Source organism: Euprymna scolopes, chromosome 3, assembly GCF_053919585.1.
Source record: "Euprymna scolopes isolate OS-2025 chromosome 3, ASM5391958v1, whole genome shotgun sequence".
In the NCBI taxonomy this organism is placed as follows: Eukaryota; Metazoa; Mollusca; class Cephalopoda; order Sepiida; family Sepiolidae; genus Euprymna; species Euprymna scolopes.
Genome location: NC_136484.1, coordinates 102228992 through 102248399, shown reverse-complemented (window position 1 = coordinate 102248399; position 19408 = coordinate 102228992).

Sequence of the window (19408 nt, the reverse complement as noted above, 5' to 3'; positions counted from 1 at the left end):
ATATATATATATATATATATATATATATATGTGTGTGATAACGCATGTGCTTTTCCCCCATTTACGTATGTGCATTTGCTGTACATATTTATGCGTGTGCTTATATTTGTGTGTTACTTATTAAAAATGTTTTTTTCTATTATTTAAGTTACTTACTTAAGCTTTCACCTATTTTATTTTATTTCATTAAAATAAACCTGTAACGTATAATTTCTACCTGCCCGGCTAATTTATTTATATATATATTATATTTAATTTTATATATATCATTACACTATCAAAATAAACCTGTAAAGTATAATTCATTAACTTATTTTTCCTTTTCTTTTTCTTTCCATTTTATAAACAATAAATATCTTTCAATCTCTCCCCGCCCGGCTAAATTACTTTAAACCCCATTTTTAACCCGTTCCTTCACCTATTTTATTTTATTTTATTAAAATAAACCTGTAACGTATTATTTCTACCTGCCTGGCTAATTTATTTATTATATTTAATTATATATATCATTACACTATTAAAATAAACCTGTAAAGTATAATTCATTAACTTATTTTTCCATTTCTTTTTCTTTCCATTTTATAAACAATAAATATCTTTCAATCTCTCCCCGCCCGGCTAAATTACTTTAAACCCCATTTTCAACCCGTTCCTTCACTAACATAAACTCTCCAACCTGTTGCCATGGTGATCCTTTAAATTAACTGTTACTTATGCCGTTATCAACAAAAGTAGCGTCTTTTAAGTTTAAACCGTTAAAAAACACGTATATAAGAATTTACACATAATTAATATTTAATTATAAACCCCTCTCTTTTTTTAATACACTCCTACTACTTTAAACTCCAACGTCCTCTCCCCACCACTCCCCCTTCTTTTCTAACTCCCCTTTATCTACGATCTTTCCATTTTTATTTGACTTTATAACTTAGTCCATCTATGAATTCTGATGATGCTAGTTGGATTTTTCCTCTCTTTGAGGATTTTCCTCTAGTTGAAACAATTTGTAAACTCATTCTGGACTCACAGTAATAAATTTCCTATATACTGCTCTAAATACACATTGAGCACTTTTGTTCGGGTTTTTTTTTCACCACTGGTAAATAAATATATTTATATATATATATATTTATATATATTTATATATATATTTATATATATATATTTATATATATATATATTTATATATATATATATATATATATATATTTATATATATATATATATTTATATATATATATATATATATATTTATATATATATATATATATATATTTATATATATATATATATATATTTATATATATATATATATATATATATATATATATATATATATATATATATATATATATATTAGTGCCTAGTTTGATCGAAGTGAGTACACTATACACACACTTATTCGTGAGAAACGGAAGATTCGGAAGATTTGCGCGAAATTTATCCTAAAACTTCTCAGAGAAGATCAGACATAAAGTTATCCTGATAGCTGGAAGAGTGTCGAGGCGAACAATTACGATCCTCAATCTCCCTGTAATCCAGACCTGGCTCGTTGTGACTTTTTTGTAATTTACTCATTCCAGTAAAGCACTTATAGGCTGTCTGTATGAGACAATTTAGGAGATTAATGAAACTGACGAGAGTCATTGACACGCTCACATGATCACACGCTCAGATGGGAGCATTGCATCAGACATTTCAGAAGTTGGTGAAACGTTAAAACAAGTGCATTCTAGCCGGAAGGGACTAGGTATTCTTTTGTGTAGTATCCATCAAATTACCCATATAAATAATCATTACAACAAATCTCATAAAAATACATAAGTATTTATTATAAAAAAATGTAGAAAATTATTTAACATTTATGTATTTTTTGGCATCAACTGATTAGGTTAATGCTCGTTTTAAGAATATTTAAATAGAAACAAAGTATTAATATTAAGGTAAGAGAAAGGAAATCTCAATTTTGTATATATATATATATATATATATATATATATATATATATATATATATATACACACAATGTATCTGTATATCCACCATAAATACATGATTATAACTATATAATTATAACTATATATATATATATATAGTGAGAGAGAGAGAGAGAGAGAGAGAGAGAGAGAGAGATGGATGAGTTGCTTTTCTTCTGATATAAAAAGAGCAGAATACATTTTAAAATTGACATTAAATTAATGAGTCTGCGCTATGAAACAGATGCCGCAAAAATATGCAATTCTACGTACTTATAGACATTAATAATAAACTGATCAACATCTTTTACTTAAGCATATATACTTTGGTCATTTATATATCTATCTATCTCTCTCCCTCTCTCTCTCTCTCTCTATATATATATATATATAGGGAGAGAGATTCAGAGAGAGAGAGAGAGAGAGAGAGTGAGAGAGAGCGAGAGAGATATTTTTCTTTTCCGATGCACGGAAATTTAAAACGACTACTTTTTTCCAAGTAAAATGGAATATATAAATCTGCAACAAATTCTAAAACCATCCATTACACATAGAACAAACGAATTGGACAGAACTATCTTGACAACTAACGGAAAGAAGCACATGTGCCAATTTCAAGTAAAAGTTTAAAAAAAATTACTTCACTTCTATTTTTGGCGTTGAACGGAGAGAAAAAGAACGGAAAAAAAAATAAAAGAAACATCATTTTACCAGAAATGTAGGAACAAGAATCAGAGTTTTGAAAAAAATTAAAGAAAAAAACAAAAGAAAGAGAATGACAAAAAGCAGAAAAAATTTTGCGGATATCATGTGACCATATTGACCTGCTATTCATCTCCACTCTAAGAAATAGAAGTAGCAGATGCTTATACGTCAACATTCATCAGAGACGCTAAACGAGAAAAAAGAATGACAGGTGCTAGAAATGAGAAAAAAGCCAATATTAACATTATAGAACACAATTTATTTATATACCTGCTTATATATATATATATATATATATATATATATATATATATATATATATATATATATATATATATATATACATATACAGATGTGTGTATACATACATATTGTGTGTCTGTTCGTGCATATGTATAAATATGTGTGTATAGTATTGGGTGATATACACAATTTAAAATTTGCCTTTTGATTAAGTAACTTTGCTGATGTTATATTTATGTTGTATATATACAGGAAAGACTATATACACATACACACATAAATGTATACAGACGCTTATATCTACATTTATATATATATATACACACATATCTATGTGTGTATATATGTATATATATATACATATATATATACGTGCATACAATTTTGATGTGTATGATCTGTAATTTATTAAGCTTTTAGAAAAGGAAATCATTTGAATTTACAAAAAAAAAAACGTAATTGAGGCAAGCGACATTCTAAAGATACGGTAATTACAAGTGAACGAAATCTAATAATTTATATTTTTTCACGTAATGGTCATTTTTATGAAGAAATAAAAAACAAGATACTGACACCACTGTTGAAAAAAGTTCAAAATTTCAAGAGAAAAGGGGGCATTATTTGAAAAAAAAAACAAAAAAACTAGACAGCGTACTCTTTAATGTAGTAAATTTAGATCCAATAAGAGCTAAAATTAGTTGGTCATGGGTAATCATAAAATCTTTACTTAACACTTTAATCGTAGCTCAAGCCACCTACATTATGCCCGTCAATCACTATATCGACAAAACTGCAGAATCACTAATCTGAATATTGAGTAATTTAAAACCAGATAGATTGGCGCATAATATATATGTAGACATTTTTCCGATTTTTACAAAATGTGTTTTGAACAGGTAAATTGTTAAAGTCGAAGTTTTGGCAAAATGCAACATAACATTAATATAAAACATACAGACAGCCCCAAGCCACTCCTGTACTACACTAACATATATGCAAATCCATGATGTATCTATCGTAAGTTGTAGGAAAATAAACCACATATAGTATAGACAAATTGTGATATAAATCTTCTCTGGGACACACGCTTACAAACTGATCAGGCCTTTAATATTCTACACAGGACATACATCTTTTTTCTAAACACAAACAAGAAAATTGTATAATAATTGACATATCATGTGTGCATCGATAACAAAGTGAGGACACAATTATTTGGAAAGAAACAACACAGTGTGGTCTTTAAGAATACTAAATTCGATTCAAAGCTAAGAGAACATGGAAAATAAATAATTATCTAATATAAGATTAGAATTAGTTAGTGTTAATAAGACTATCTTATTAATGTTCTCATGAGGGCGTTTAAACCATAATTGAACCCCGCCATATATAGCTTAATAAACCAAGCGATCCCGTTTATTTTAGGAATTTTGAAAAATGCGTATCTGTAATGAACGGCAAAGTTGTTAATGTAGAGCCTGAACCTGGAGACGCAAAGGAATCAACTTGATCCTATTGTATTTTTTCGCCTTAATTTATTGCTATTCTTTTTATTTTGATTGCCATAGGATTTATTCTTAGACTTTGTGTGCTATGTATTAGGATTATGCTTTTTCGAGGAATTACGGATGGAGTCATTTTTTTTCTTTTCTGTCATGCTATACGTGATTATGGATTTATTCTTGCTCTTTCTAGTTCTTTCCTTCGTATTCTATCTTATCTTTATGTCCTGAGTTGCGTAAGGCATTATTATAAAATGTTGCTACTTGGCCTAATGTTTTCTTGTTCGCTGATAGGATTGATATTCTATTTGAAACGGATGGTACTATAGGGTTGATAATAGATCTTGGATGATTCGATTGCTTATGCACTTAGAAAAGGCTCATATTGGGCTTATGGTAAATGGTAAGGGGAGTAGAATTCCAAATGTAGATTGAAGGCGATGTCCAAGAAGTTGGATGTCTTCTTATTAGGATCATCTTCAATAGAAAGGCCATAGTTTCTAAAGAACTCATGTAATTTCTTTACAGTGTTATTGTATTGTCTGGGTCATCATCTCTATAGAGGTGTGTGTTTTTCTTAACTTTCTTGATAAATTTGTTTATATTACTTGTGGTGGGGTGTATCGTCTGCTTCGTTTTTTTTTTAAATTTTAATCGTATTAGGTTTGCATATTTTTTTCAAATTCTTCTAAGTGGGGGTTAAATTTTGGATGAGAGACTGCCTTAAAACTATATAAATTGGCGGCTGCTATTTCACTTTGTTTTATTTCTCTGTTAGAATTAATTGGAATATCATTTCTACAGTGTTCTGGGGGGTGGGCCTCCTGTTTTGATTTTAAAATATTTGTTGGAGCGCATATCTAAATTATATGCCTCCATGAGAAATTTATTGATAGCCTGGGTAAGCTGGGAAATGAAAAATGAATTAGAGGGAATGGGGATATTTTTAGCAGAGAGAGGTGTATATTCCTTGTAAAAAGTTTCGGTATGGATAGAACAGCTCGACAAGGAAAGGGAGCTTCTAGATAATAGAGGTAAGACACTGATAAGAAATTAGTTGAAACATCCTGATAGATTATATATTGCTCTATTCTTAAATATTGAGCTTAAGTTTGCGACTAGGATCGCCCTGAAAGAATTACTTACAAAAAAGATCTACCATGGTTTCAACTGATTAATAATCAGTGTCTTACCTCAATTATATATATATATATATATATATATACATATATATATACGTACACATACATAAACATATATATATAAATATTTATAAATATAAATAAATGCTTATGTACGAATATGCATATATATATATATATATATATATATATATATATATATATATATATATATCAACGTATAAATCCATATACACCCATATACCTATACATATATCAACATATATATATATATATATATATATATATATATATATATATATATATACAAACATATATATATATACATATATGTATGCATATATAGATACATATATACATATATAATCATACATATATATGTGCGTATAAACGTATATATATACACACAAACATATATACACATATAAATACGTATACATATATCTATGCATATATATGCATATCTATATATGCATATATATGCATGTCTATATATGTATATATATACATATATACATATATATACATACACATATTTACCCATATATATATACATATGCATATACATATATACACATATATATACACGTATACGTGTATATACATGCATATATATATATTCATATATATTTGTATATACATAAACCCACATATATATATGTGTATACATCTATATCCATATATACATATATGCATATATATGCATATATATACACAAATACACACATATATATACACATATATACCCACATATATACACATATATACCCACATACATATACATATATAAATATCAATATATATACATAAAGATACACATATATATATACAGATAATATACATATATATAAATACATATAAATACATATATATACACACATATATATACATATGTGTATGTATACATATACATACAAATTTATATACATATACATACATATATACATATGTATATGTATATATATGCATATATATACAAATTTATACACATATATATACACACATATATATGGATGTGTATACACATATATACGTACACATATATACATATATATATATGTATACATATATACATACATATATATACAAATTTATATACATATATATACACATATACATATATATATATACATATATATATATACATATATATGTATATATATATACGTATACATATATCCATATATATACGTATACATATATATACATATATTTACATATATATACGTGTGCATATATATACATATACATATATACATATATATGCATATATACGTATACATATATACACGTATACATATATACACATATACACGTGTACATATATACATACATGTATACATATATACATATATACACGTGTACATATATACATACATGTATACATATATACATATATACACGTATACATATATATATATACATATATACATATATATATATACATATATATGTATACATATATATACATATATATACGTATACATATATATATATATACACATATATATATATATACATATATATGTATACATATATATACATATATATACGTATACATATATATATATATATATATACACATATACATATATATATACATATATATATACATATACAGATATATATATATACATATATATATATACATATACATATATATACATATATATACATATATACACACATATATATATACATATATACACATGTATATATATACATATATACACACATATATATATACATAGACATATATACGTACATATATATGTACATATGAATGTATACATACATATATATACATATATCCATATAAATATATAAATACATATATATATATACATATATATATAGTTATATACATATACATATATACATATATGTATACATATATACACATATATATACTTACATATACATATATATATACTTACATATACATATATACATATATGTCTACATATATAAATATATATATATACATATATGCATATGTATATACAGTTCCGGTAAAAAGAAAGTCCGCACTTGTAATTTTTTTCAAAACTGCAAATTTGACTAAATTGTATGTAACTGTTTAAACAACCTATGCCCTATTTGATTCAACTTTTTCCCCCTCCGTAATTTAACCTTGTCATTTTCTTTACTTCGAATTGAACTATTTTAGTGTTCAGGTCAATTAAAAAAAAACACTTCAAATTAAGGCAAAACGACCGTATGCACAAAAAATTTGCTTAAACTCAGCTTAACTTTTCTCCCTTAAATCAGTTTAAAATCTTACCCAACATGCAACAAAGCATCTCCAATCGTAATTGTTGTGGTCTCACGTTATACAACGTTAAATTTAGCCCATATTACATGACTTTCTCTGAGTAGTCCTAGGAGCTCAATACGTTTCACCTTTATGGTTTATCTAATCAAGAAATGCGCGGCAGATTTAAATGTGATGAGAAACTGTACGAAAGACTGGAAAAGTACAAAAAACAGCAGTGTTCGTGATGCCCCTTAATCTAGTCGTACTAAAGTTACTTCTAACAGGGAAAACAATGCTATGGAGATCCGACATCCGAGAAAGGAATTTAATTTGCAAAAATATTTAACAAGACGCAAGCTAATGATTTCTCTAGAGAACAGAAAGCGCCCTCTGAACTTCGTCGGATGCAATAAAGATCCTGACTCTTAATATTGGTCAAAAGTGCTTTTTAGCGATTAACGCAATTTAAATAAGCTAAACTGTGGTGGTAGGCAGTACGTCCGTCGGATAAAAGGAGAAGAATTTTATAATAGGTGATCAGTTTACACGCTGCAAGGTGGTGAAGGTTCAGCTTTTGTGTGTGGCATTATTAGTACCAATATTTTAGGGCCACAATTTCGTTTGCACGGTCCAATTCTTTCGACCAAGTGCATTAATATTTTGAATGAGCATTTTCTACTCTACTTTGGTCGGAATTTGTATAATAATCCCAATTTTCATGCTGGATAATACTCCCATTCACGCAGCTGGCAATGTTAAGAGTTTCCTGGAAGAACATGGTATTCCCTGGTATTCTGCACAATCTCTAGACCTCAATCTTATAGGAAACATATGGTATTACATCAAGCTTCAGCTAGGAAATAATACAAATTCAAATTTGGGAAAACTTTGGAAAACATAAAAGAAAAATGGAATGCCTTATCCTCGGAGAATTGTTGCAGTTGTATTCAAGGAATTCCCAAAAGATTACACGCTGTCAAATTGCAGAAGGTATATGCTATTAAATGTTAACTAGTTCATGGTTTCTGTTGTATGTGTGTTGCATTAATGTCCTAAATTACATTTAAATAACAAGTTCCCATTGTGCGGCCATTTTTTGGTTTCCTCAATTTGAAGTTGATTTTTTTTTTACCTTACTGTAAACACTAGCATATTTCAATTAATATAAAATACAGACAGAAAATGTTATAATAGAATGAAATGCCAATCAAATGAGGTATAATTTGTTCAAACAGTTACATCAAATTTAGCATAATATTCAGTTTTTGAAAAGAATTACAAGTGATAACTTCCTTTTTGCCGCCTGTTTGTTTATATATATATATATATATATATATATATATATATACTAGACTACCCTATATATATATATATATATATATATACTAGACTACCCTATATATATATATATATATATATATATATATATATATATATATATATACTAGACTACCCTATATATATATATATATATATATACTAGACTACCCTATATATATATATATATATATATATATATATATATATATATATATATATATACTAGACTACCCTATATATATATATATATATATATATATATATATATATATATATATATATACTAGACTACCCTATATATATATATATATATATATATATATATACTAGACTACCCTATATATATATATATATATATATATATATATATATATATATACTAGACTACCCTATATATATATATATATATATATATATATATATATATATATATATATATACTAGACTACCCTATATATATATATATATATATATATATATACTAGACTACCCTATATATATATATATATATATATATATATATATATATATATATATATATATATATATATATATACTAGACTACCCTATATATATATATATATATATATATATATATATATATATATATATATATATATATATATATATACTAGACTACCCTATATATATATATATATATATATATATATATATATATATATATATATATATATATATATATATATATATATATATATATATGTCTACGGATTAAAATTTGGACATATCGTACTAAATTCTCGCTAAAAGTCGCTTTATAAATTGTGATAAAACCAAAACTTTCGATATTCCGTTTTTATATTGGATATCCTGTGTCGACTTCGGCGCGTCTTGCCTGATTTCACTACAGAACATGAAGCAGGTAAGCTTTAGAGTGCAGTGCGATCGATAATCCAGGAATATTATTGTCTGTCTTACTCTTCTGAAGGAGCCAGTCAGTAAATAACTGAACATTTGTTATTATAAAAACTACGTTGAAAATCACACTAAAAATACATGGATATAATGTAAATAGCAGCACGACTGCAAATCATGTCGAAATGTTTTTTCTCCAAACCATGACGAACTTGTGATTCAGAAAATGTACCGCACGATATGTTTTTAAATATATTTTTAAAACTATAGAGACAATCTTTGTTTCGTGTAAAAGCGATGCCCTAGAATTAGCTGGTAAAAAGTTAGATCATTTTCTCTTTTCTATTTCGTTTGTATTATTTCGTTTTTTTTTCTTTTTGTTTTATTTTTTTTCAACGTAAACAGAAAACCATTGCATGTCGAAGATGGTGAATATCAAAGATTTCCATCTATAAACAAAAGGAAAGTCACGAGCACGAACACACGAATTGATAGCTTTAACATGCACCCATTTATTCTGTGCGTTTTGTAATTTGGAAGTCAGCGAAATGACCGGACATAAATGTTATTTTAAACAACTGTGACTGAACGAAGAAACTTATATTACAATCTTAGCGTGACAGCCATTTTTTTTCAACCCGAAATAGCTGAGAGCTGCAAATCTGTAGTTTACATTTAAGCTTACTATTACCCCGAAAACTCTATTTGAAACGATCGAGGAAACTGACCCCTTTAAAAAAAATATAAACAATTTAAATAATAAATGTCGTTCTTTTTTCAAAAAACTTATCTTTAAATTTAACTTTGATAAACTACAAGATATACCGTTACAAACGTAATACTTATCGACAGTTTTACTGCTACTTTAAACATAATCGTATCCTGTCTTCTTTCTATCTAAATGAAAGTAACTTTCTATTACAATAATTGTTACGAAATTTCTATATAAAACATTGGCTTGTCACATGAACAAAGACGTCAATGAAAATCTATACTTTTGGACACATGACTCTGCTATTACATATATAATTCTTCCGCTTTCTATATTTTATACCAAAAACTAAACGAAATGTCTATATAAAACATTGGCTTGTCACATGAACAAAGACGTCATTGAAAATCTATACTTTTGGACACATGACTCTGCTATTACATATATAATTCTTCCGCTTTCTATATTTTATACCAAAAACTAAACGAAATGTCTATATAAAACATTGGCTTGTCACATGAACAAAGACGTCATTGAAAATCTATACTTTTGGACACATGACTCTGCTATTACATATATAATTCTTCCGCTTTCTATATTTTATACCAAAAACTAAACGAAATGTCTATATAAAACATTGGCTTGTCACATGAACAAAGACGTCATTGAAAATCTATACTTTTGGACACATGACTCTGCTATTACATATATAATTCTTCCGCTTTCTATATTTTATACCAAAAACTAAACGAAATGTCTATATAAAACATTGGCTTGTCACATGAACAAAGACGTCAATGAAAATCTATACTTTTGGACACATAACTCTGCTATTACATATATAATTCTTCCGCTTTCTATATTTTATACATAAAACTAAACGAAATGTCTATATAAAACATTGGCTTGTCACATGAACAAAGACGCCATTGAAAATCTATACTTTTGGACACATGACTCTGCTATTACATATATAATTCTTCCGCTTTCTATATTTTATACCAAAAACTAAACGAAATGTCTATATAAAATATTGGCTTGTCACATGAACAAAGACGCCATTGAAAATCTATACTTTTGGACACATGACTCTGCTATTACATATATAATTCTTCCGCTTTCTATATTTTATATCAAAAACTAAACGAAACATCACCGAATCTCTCGTATTTAAACATGGAATCTCTCGCGTTTAAACAAAATTAAGCGAACTCGTTCCCGATTTGTCTACAACGTGGTCGTTTTCATGTTAATATACACAAATGCTTGTTAGGCTATAACTTTAAATAATCAAATAGCGAATTGTAAGAGCATCCATTACTTATTAGCAATATCAATCCGATCACCGGGCAAACCATCAATCCGTTTTCTAAATTAGTCATTGAAACGTTCTTATCGCATACTTGTTACTAACAAGATAATTATGATATATTTACTATCACCTCAATAGAATATGCAATTTCAAATATCCATTTCAGACTAATAAAGCTGCTAGTAAATACATAATTTGACACGTAACACTGATGGAAAACGGCTTACTATTTTAAATAACCGCTACAAACTATTAAACATGTTGTGTTAAATTTTATTGTGAGTGATGGAGAACCGAAAACAATTAAACGTGCCAAATCAACACTTCAAACATAATTAACACAATAAATTTATCACTCGAAAATTAAGCGCGTTAAAAAAAATATTCTGTGTAATAAGTCAGTAACACGCAACAGGAAATGTGCTATGTAAAACCTAAGCACGAGGGCGGACTATTGTTATTAATCACTAGCTATAGCTGGATAGAACAAAGTACGTATGAAAATGAAATGTCGACGTAGTTTTCTGAAACATACTACTTCCGTGGTTGATCATTTTAAATTGGAAGCGGATGTTTCGTTTCTGAATAAATTAAAAGAACATTTCGTACAAAAAAAAACAAAAACATTTCCTCTCTATTTGTTTTGATGTTTGAACAGACATCCCCTTTTTGATGTACACTCTTTATGAGGGTTCATGAACACCACCTTCCTCCATAATGTTGTAATTCTAAAAAAATATCTGAGAGAAAATAACCGGATCAACAATGTGACTAAGTGTGAGCGATAACTGCTTAACACAGAGCGTTTCTATCCTGTGCTCCCTAAATGCATACACTATTGCCAGTAGTCACTCATCTAACTGCTATAATCTATCGAGAATGAGTATTTAAACGTGCTCATGTTGTACAAATCGACATACAAAAATATAATATTGTTGCTATTATTAAAAAATATTTCCATGTTTAGCGAGACAAAATTCAAACACCCTGAGTGAAAATTAACATTATAATAAAATTGAAAGATTTGAAACTTAAAAATAACAGTAGAAGAATACTGCCATTTGAAATTAACACTCATACCAGAGAAAAATGCTATTTCGAACGTGCGAGGCAAGCGAGTAAAAAATCCGTTTGCAAATTAAAATAGAAACCTCCAAAAATGTTATTCCTCGCTTAATTGTGACACACAATTGTGTAAGAATTAAACATGAAATACCATTATGTTTCCTTACAGCATATTTTAATGAGAACTTTTCATTACAAATGAAACGAGTTACGTTACAAGCTTATAATTAAATATCGTTAGCGGGATGTTTTAGATAGAATTAGTAACTCTTTACAGCAAGTAGGTTTATAACATACCTTGAGCTATTTCATTAACAATGAAATTGGCATTTTAAAATTGAGCAGTAAAGCTGATATTCGAAATCGCCGCGCATAATGTTATATATTTACGCGTCACAGAGGGCACAAAGCATTTCTATAAACGTTTTGAGTAAAACAAAAAAAAATGATTAAAATATATCTGGAACCGTTAAACATGACAAACTGCTTTGCCGACTTTGGTTCTGAAAATAATGCATGGTCGCATGTAAAAGCAATTCTCAGATTTATTTCCGCAGCAACGTTCATACTAATCTGGCCGACCGACCAAACGATACAGCGAGTCAGGACGATGCAAAAAAAGATCTGCAATTGTAATGTAAGTTAAAACATAGCTATTAATGTAAGCATGAATAAAAAGTAACTAAACCTCATGCAGGTCTATAAAAAAATAAAGAATACATACACATAAGTGGTATGGTCTTGTCGTTTTCACTTGGCAAGTTAGAAGGTAAGCGAAAATATTAAAAAAAATCATTATTTACCTAGGTATAAAAAAAGCATATGAAGAAGAAAACACTGAAGTTAAAAAGTTAATGTGAATGGAGCAAATACTTGCTAGATGAAGCTGACAAGCTTGTATACGTGTTCAAATATAATCCTGTGAAATATTTCAATATTATATATATATATATATATATATATATATATATATATATATATATACACACATGTGTGTGCGTGTTTCCATGTTGTATGTATATATATGTATATGTGTATATATATATTTATATATATATATATATATATATATATATATATATATACATACACGTCTGATTGAACACAGCAGAGTTATTCGTATTTCCGATTTTTCGAGATAGCTTTTCCATTCTCCGAGCGATATTTTTTTATATTTCAGCTGGCATGTGGTAAAAAATAAAAAAATAAAACAATAAAAATACTAACACCTCACTAAACCAAACCAATGTAGTGTATGAATTTATTTGCCCCTTCGAACAATGTCTCCTAACCCACTCAAAACCTCATAGAACGCATACATAGGCCACACCCCAACAACACTCTCCTGACGACTAACCAATCATTAAGCTTACAATAGTACAAAAAAAAAGAATACCTTACATCACATGATAAAAACCTATCATCGTCCGGCGATAGAAATACCTTAACTCACAATACTAAAATTCGATACTTCAATGACTGCTCACGACGCCTAAAATCACTAGAAGCCATACTTCTCAAAAAACGTATTTCTCGCGTTACCTACGCACTGTTCCAACATTTAAAATACAACCACTCGGATACAACGCGCAGCTCTTTACATTTTTTTTTAATTTACAATATAAGGAATCAGAAGGAAAAAAAGAAAGAAATAAACACACCGAGGATGGAGTATAGCTGCCAAATATATTTGTTATAAATTTCAAACAAGTAAAATATTTTTTTCTTTCCTAACATTACGTTGTGATTTTGTTTCGCTCGCATTTGATGTCTGCTTTATTTTATTCAAATTAAATGAACGTTTTTTATCTGAAACTCACACCCTTGGTGTTATTCACGCGTTATCTACGCACTGTTTCAACATTACAAAATACAACTATTCGGACACAACGCGCGGCTCCTTCCAAACGGACTTTTCTTTTTAAAACTTTACAGCATGGCAAGGAAGGAGAAGAACAAAGAAGGAAAGCAGCACACCGAGGATTGAGTATAGCTGCCAAATATATTTGCTATAAATTTCAAACAAGTAAAACATTTTTTATTTCCTAATATTACGTTTAGATTCGGTTTCAAGCAGATTTGATGCCTGTTTTATTTTATTCAAATTAAATCCGCGTGTATATATGGAACTCACACCCTTGGCGTGATTTTTAAAGATATTTTATTTTTCAATAATTTTTTAATGAATTGGGAGATTTTTAATTGTTATATTTTTGGAAATATATATGGAAATCTGAAAACATTATTATCAGAGGAACGCTTTAGTTGGTATGTTTTAAAATATTATACAAGGCTAGACAACAAAGGAGATTTTAGGCACCCTATTTATATCGATATCACAATGGCATGAGTATAATAACTGTAAATCTTGTTATTCCGACATAAAATCTGTATCGCAACTTACAACCATTGTCTTATAATATGCAGGGGACTCACTCAACACACAATGGACATTAGCATCTTAACAGAATCAAACCCCCTTTCACCATGACTTCGTACAGTATTACAGTAGTCATCCGTTTAGTGATACATGTATCTTTTTTTAACATTTTTCCATGCATTACTTCTTTTATTGATATGCGTGAATTTCAATATTGGTTTTCGATGAGTTTTGGCAGAAATGTTGATACGTGTTTATTTAAGCGTGTATATCTGTTCGAAAGGCATTGTCCTAGCCACTCAAAAGTCAATTTATACAAACATAATGATGGCAAACACAGTATAACTCCTCCAAATTGGCATGCCCGTAATTTATAAACTTATAGGTTAGAGTGGGTTTTATGTGTATGTGTGCATAAGTATGGATACACAAATCAACTATGAATAGATAAGCATAATATAATTTCCGTTATATATTATATTAAAATGTACCTTACATGTTTACTTATTCTTGTGGCCTAAGCATGTCACTAATAAAAATCGGACAGGCGGATTGGTTAAAAATATTTATATTTAGAACAATATTGAATATACTGGAATACCAGTTGTATTTTGAACGAAAAGGTAGCATGAAGCGAAGTACACAATCATGACCCCACGAATCCTTGTAGGTCTTAGCCTATTTATAGCGGTAAGGACGATTCAAATTTTGTGCAGGACTGAATCTTCACGATATCCTATATTTAGCCTTTTTCACCTTATAAATCTAGGTAATATATTTGTTCATTTTTGGGTGGATATTCAGTGGGTCGGTGAAATTTCTCTTTAAGCCAACCGTTATTTATTTTTAAGTTTGTTCAGATAGGTCCAAATCGCGCGTCCTAAAAAAAGAAAACACCGCTTCCTCTAATGGTAATGCGCTTCTAATATGACCTCAGTTACATTTTTATAACTGATTTTGATAGAATTCATGGTTACGTTTTAGCCCATGTATGATATAAACCAAGTCGCTAATAATGTTGCTAATCGTACCTAATTCCAAAAACGCATATTGTTTTTAAAACATCTAAATAAAAGTTTATCTCTAAGGAAACACACCTATTGTGTACGTACGTGATCCTATTCAATTTTGTTAGGAAATATTTAATCAAAAAGCAAAAAAAGCGAAAGTCCTTGTAGGAAAATAAAAGCTACAGTCATGGAATGTTTTTACGTCCAAGCGTTGCTATCAACTACGATTAATACATAATAGTCATCAATAGAACACCTCAGAGTACCTGTAAATTCTCGACTATTGGTCAGTTTTTGTTAGTATTAGAATGTGATAGACCAGCCTTTGCCGCAATAGCGCAGCTTTAGCAAAAGTCAAATAAAATCTATAGTGTCTTCATAAGTGTTCGATCAATACAGGTAGCCTCTCCTTTAATTTTGCATGCAGTTTCATTTTTCTCATATGTCTTGTGTTGAAATGCAGTTTTTTTTCTCTCATGTCTTGTGTTGAAATGTCGTAAACTATTTTTTTATGGTTGTTTTAGGAATTACTATCCTTTAACTAGATAACATGATCTCATCGCATGATGAGACATTTCTCTCTGTAGTAGCGATCTTAATAATGTAGCAAAAAAATTGTATTTAAGTTTTACTATTGTCTTCAAGTAATGCCATCTGAACTCTCTAACGATGTTTGATACATTGTTTTAATACGACAGTCGGTGTGCAGTTCTACTTTTATAGAATCCTCGTGTAATTCGCTGCTCTTATCTATTAATGTTCACAAGACCATCTCAGTTGTGTTGTGTTTTGGATGGCAAGAATTTCTCGTTTAAAATTGTAATTTTCCCTGCAAGCCTTGACGAGGCACTAAGTCTGTTATACTTTCTGTTATATAGTTTATTAAAAATTCGTAACATGTTAACTTATTGTTGTGCTCCAAAAATGTTACTCCGAAAAAAATGGGACACGCGGATTGGTAAAATTAAAGTATAGAATCCCCGTGAGGTTCGCTTCCTTTGAGTATTAATCTAGCAAGGCCATCTCAGTTGTTTGTTGTTTTCAGTGACAGGAATCTCTAGTTTTCTGTTATAGCATGTACGAGTCAAAAACATAGACATAAATATGAGTAGGAAAGATACTTTTATTGAAACTAAACAAAATATATAGGAGCAACATTCATGGTACTTACCTCCAAGATGACCTGATACGAAAGTACAAAATCTATACCAAGAGTCATTGCCGTCGGTCTATTTATATAGTTTGGCAGAGTTCATATATTGGGCATAGCTTGTCTCAAACTGGCATCGATCGGCTCCAGTCATGTCTCTAATTTCAATTTACTTACTCTGTTTTTACTCGTATTGGTAGCGTTTACGAGTCCATTTTTTACCGGCTATAATATAACACGTGTTGCTAATTTTTGGTGATCGTAACTAATAATGAAATGTATCATTTTTAAAACTTTCGAAAAAAATGTTCATGAGCTTCGAACGTTTTAAGTATATAGATCGTCCTATGGGATTGTTTTGAAAGCAGTTTATTAAAATCTGATCTCTCCTTACATCTGAACGTGCTTTTGGAACGAAAGACCGCCGTTGAATGTTATTCGATATAATTATAGATACTTGTAAGAATAGTTCTAAGGCTTCGTTCGTTATTGTACCTTCTGCCATTTTAGTGCTCTCTTAAAGGTGTCTATAAATTTTGGTGTGGCCTTCTGGCCTTAGATTAAAGTGAGAAGTAGTGATAGTTTTTTTTTTTAATATAGCACAACACTCCTTGAAATTTATAGATGTAAATGTAGTTCCGTTATTCCTCATAATAAAATGTACCACGCAGCAACGGCGAATAAAAACACGGTTGACATACTTGTGGTAGGTCTTATACAACTCAGTCCACTTGAAATACCAATCAACTGCAATAAAATTCTAAGGGTACTCGACAGCAAGTAGCACATTTGACGCTGGACTTTACATGATATAGATTGTCCTTTTGCTGTTAATTTGCCATTTTTGCAAGAATTTTTGATATCCATGATGTCCCTGTCGTTGTATTGCTAGTATACGTAGTTTTTCATCAAACTATTCATACTGTTAACTCCACAGTGTCCCGTGTAGAAATCCCGTAATATTCTATTACAGAGGGTTTTAGGAATTACGATACTTTCACTATAAAGTAAGGCATCGTAGCATAATGAGAATACATCTGAGACATTACTGTTGTCATAGCGATCTTATTCTTTATGTTGCAAATGAACCCTTCTTTTCTCTAATCCTTTTTATTTCAAGTAATGTAACAGGGAGCGCTCTAATGGAGTTTGATTCTATTGCATCAATCTTTCAGTCGGCGCGAAATACCGCTATTATAGAATCCTCGACATGTTTTCTTTCCTAAAGTATTAATCGATTTACTCCATAACTGTTGCTAATTTATTTTAGTTGAAATTGAAATTAAACTTAATGCCTTTCCGTATTAATAATGTGTTGGTCTTTACTCCAGAAATTGCTAAGTTGATCCCAAAATCGTAAGTAAAATATTGTTATTCCTTGCAGTGTGAAAAGTATGCAAGGTATGTAACTATGCAAGTTTGATGTGGCGAAAATGACCCGCCAGTTATTATTTTTAAGTTGCGACTTCTGTCTCGCGGTGGGTGAGCGCGTTATTGAGAGATGTGCACCGATGTTTTCATGCCTTCGGTTTTTATGTGTAATATACCTGCGTTAAGGCCGTATGACTGGCGTCGCTATGCTGATTTTCAACTTGGGTAGTAGTGTGTTAGAAAGCGGTTCGATTGTAAAGGCTAGTTTAGTCGAATGTCAGCTTACACCCTGCTGTCAATTCCACGACTTTCCAAGTTTTTACAGATTATCTAAGTCGTACTTATTTTGAGGAACACCTGATAGAAGTTTGCCAATCGCTGTAAGTT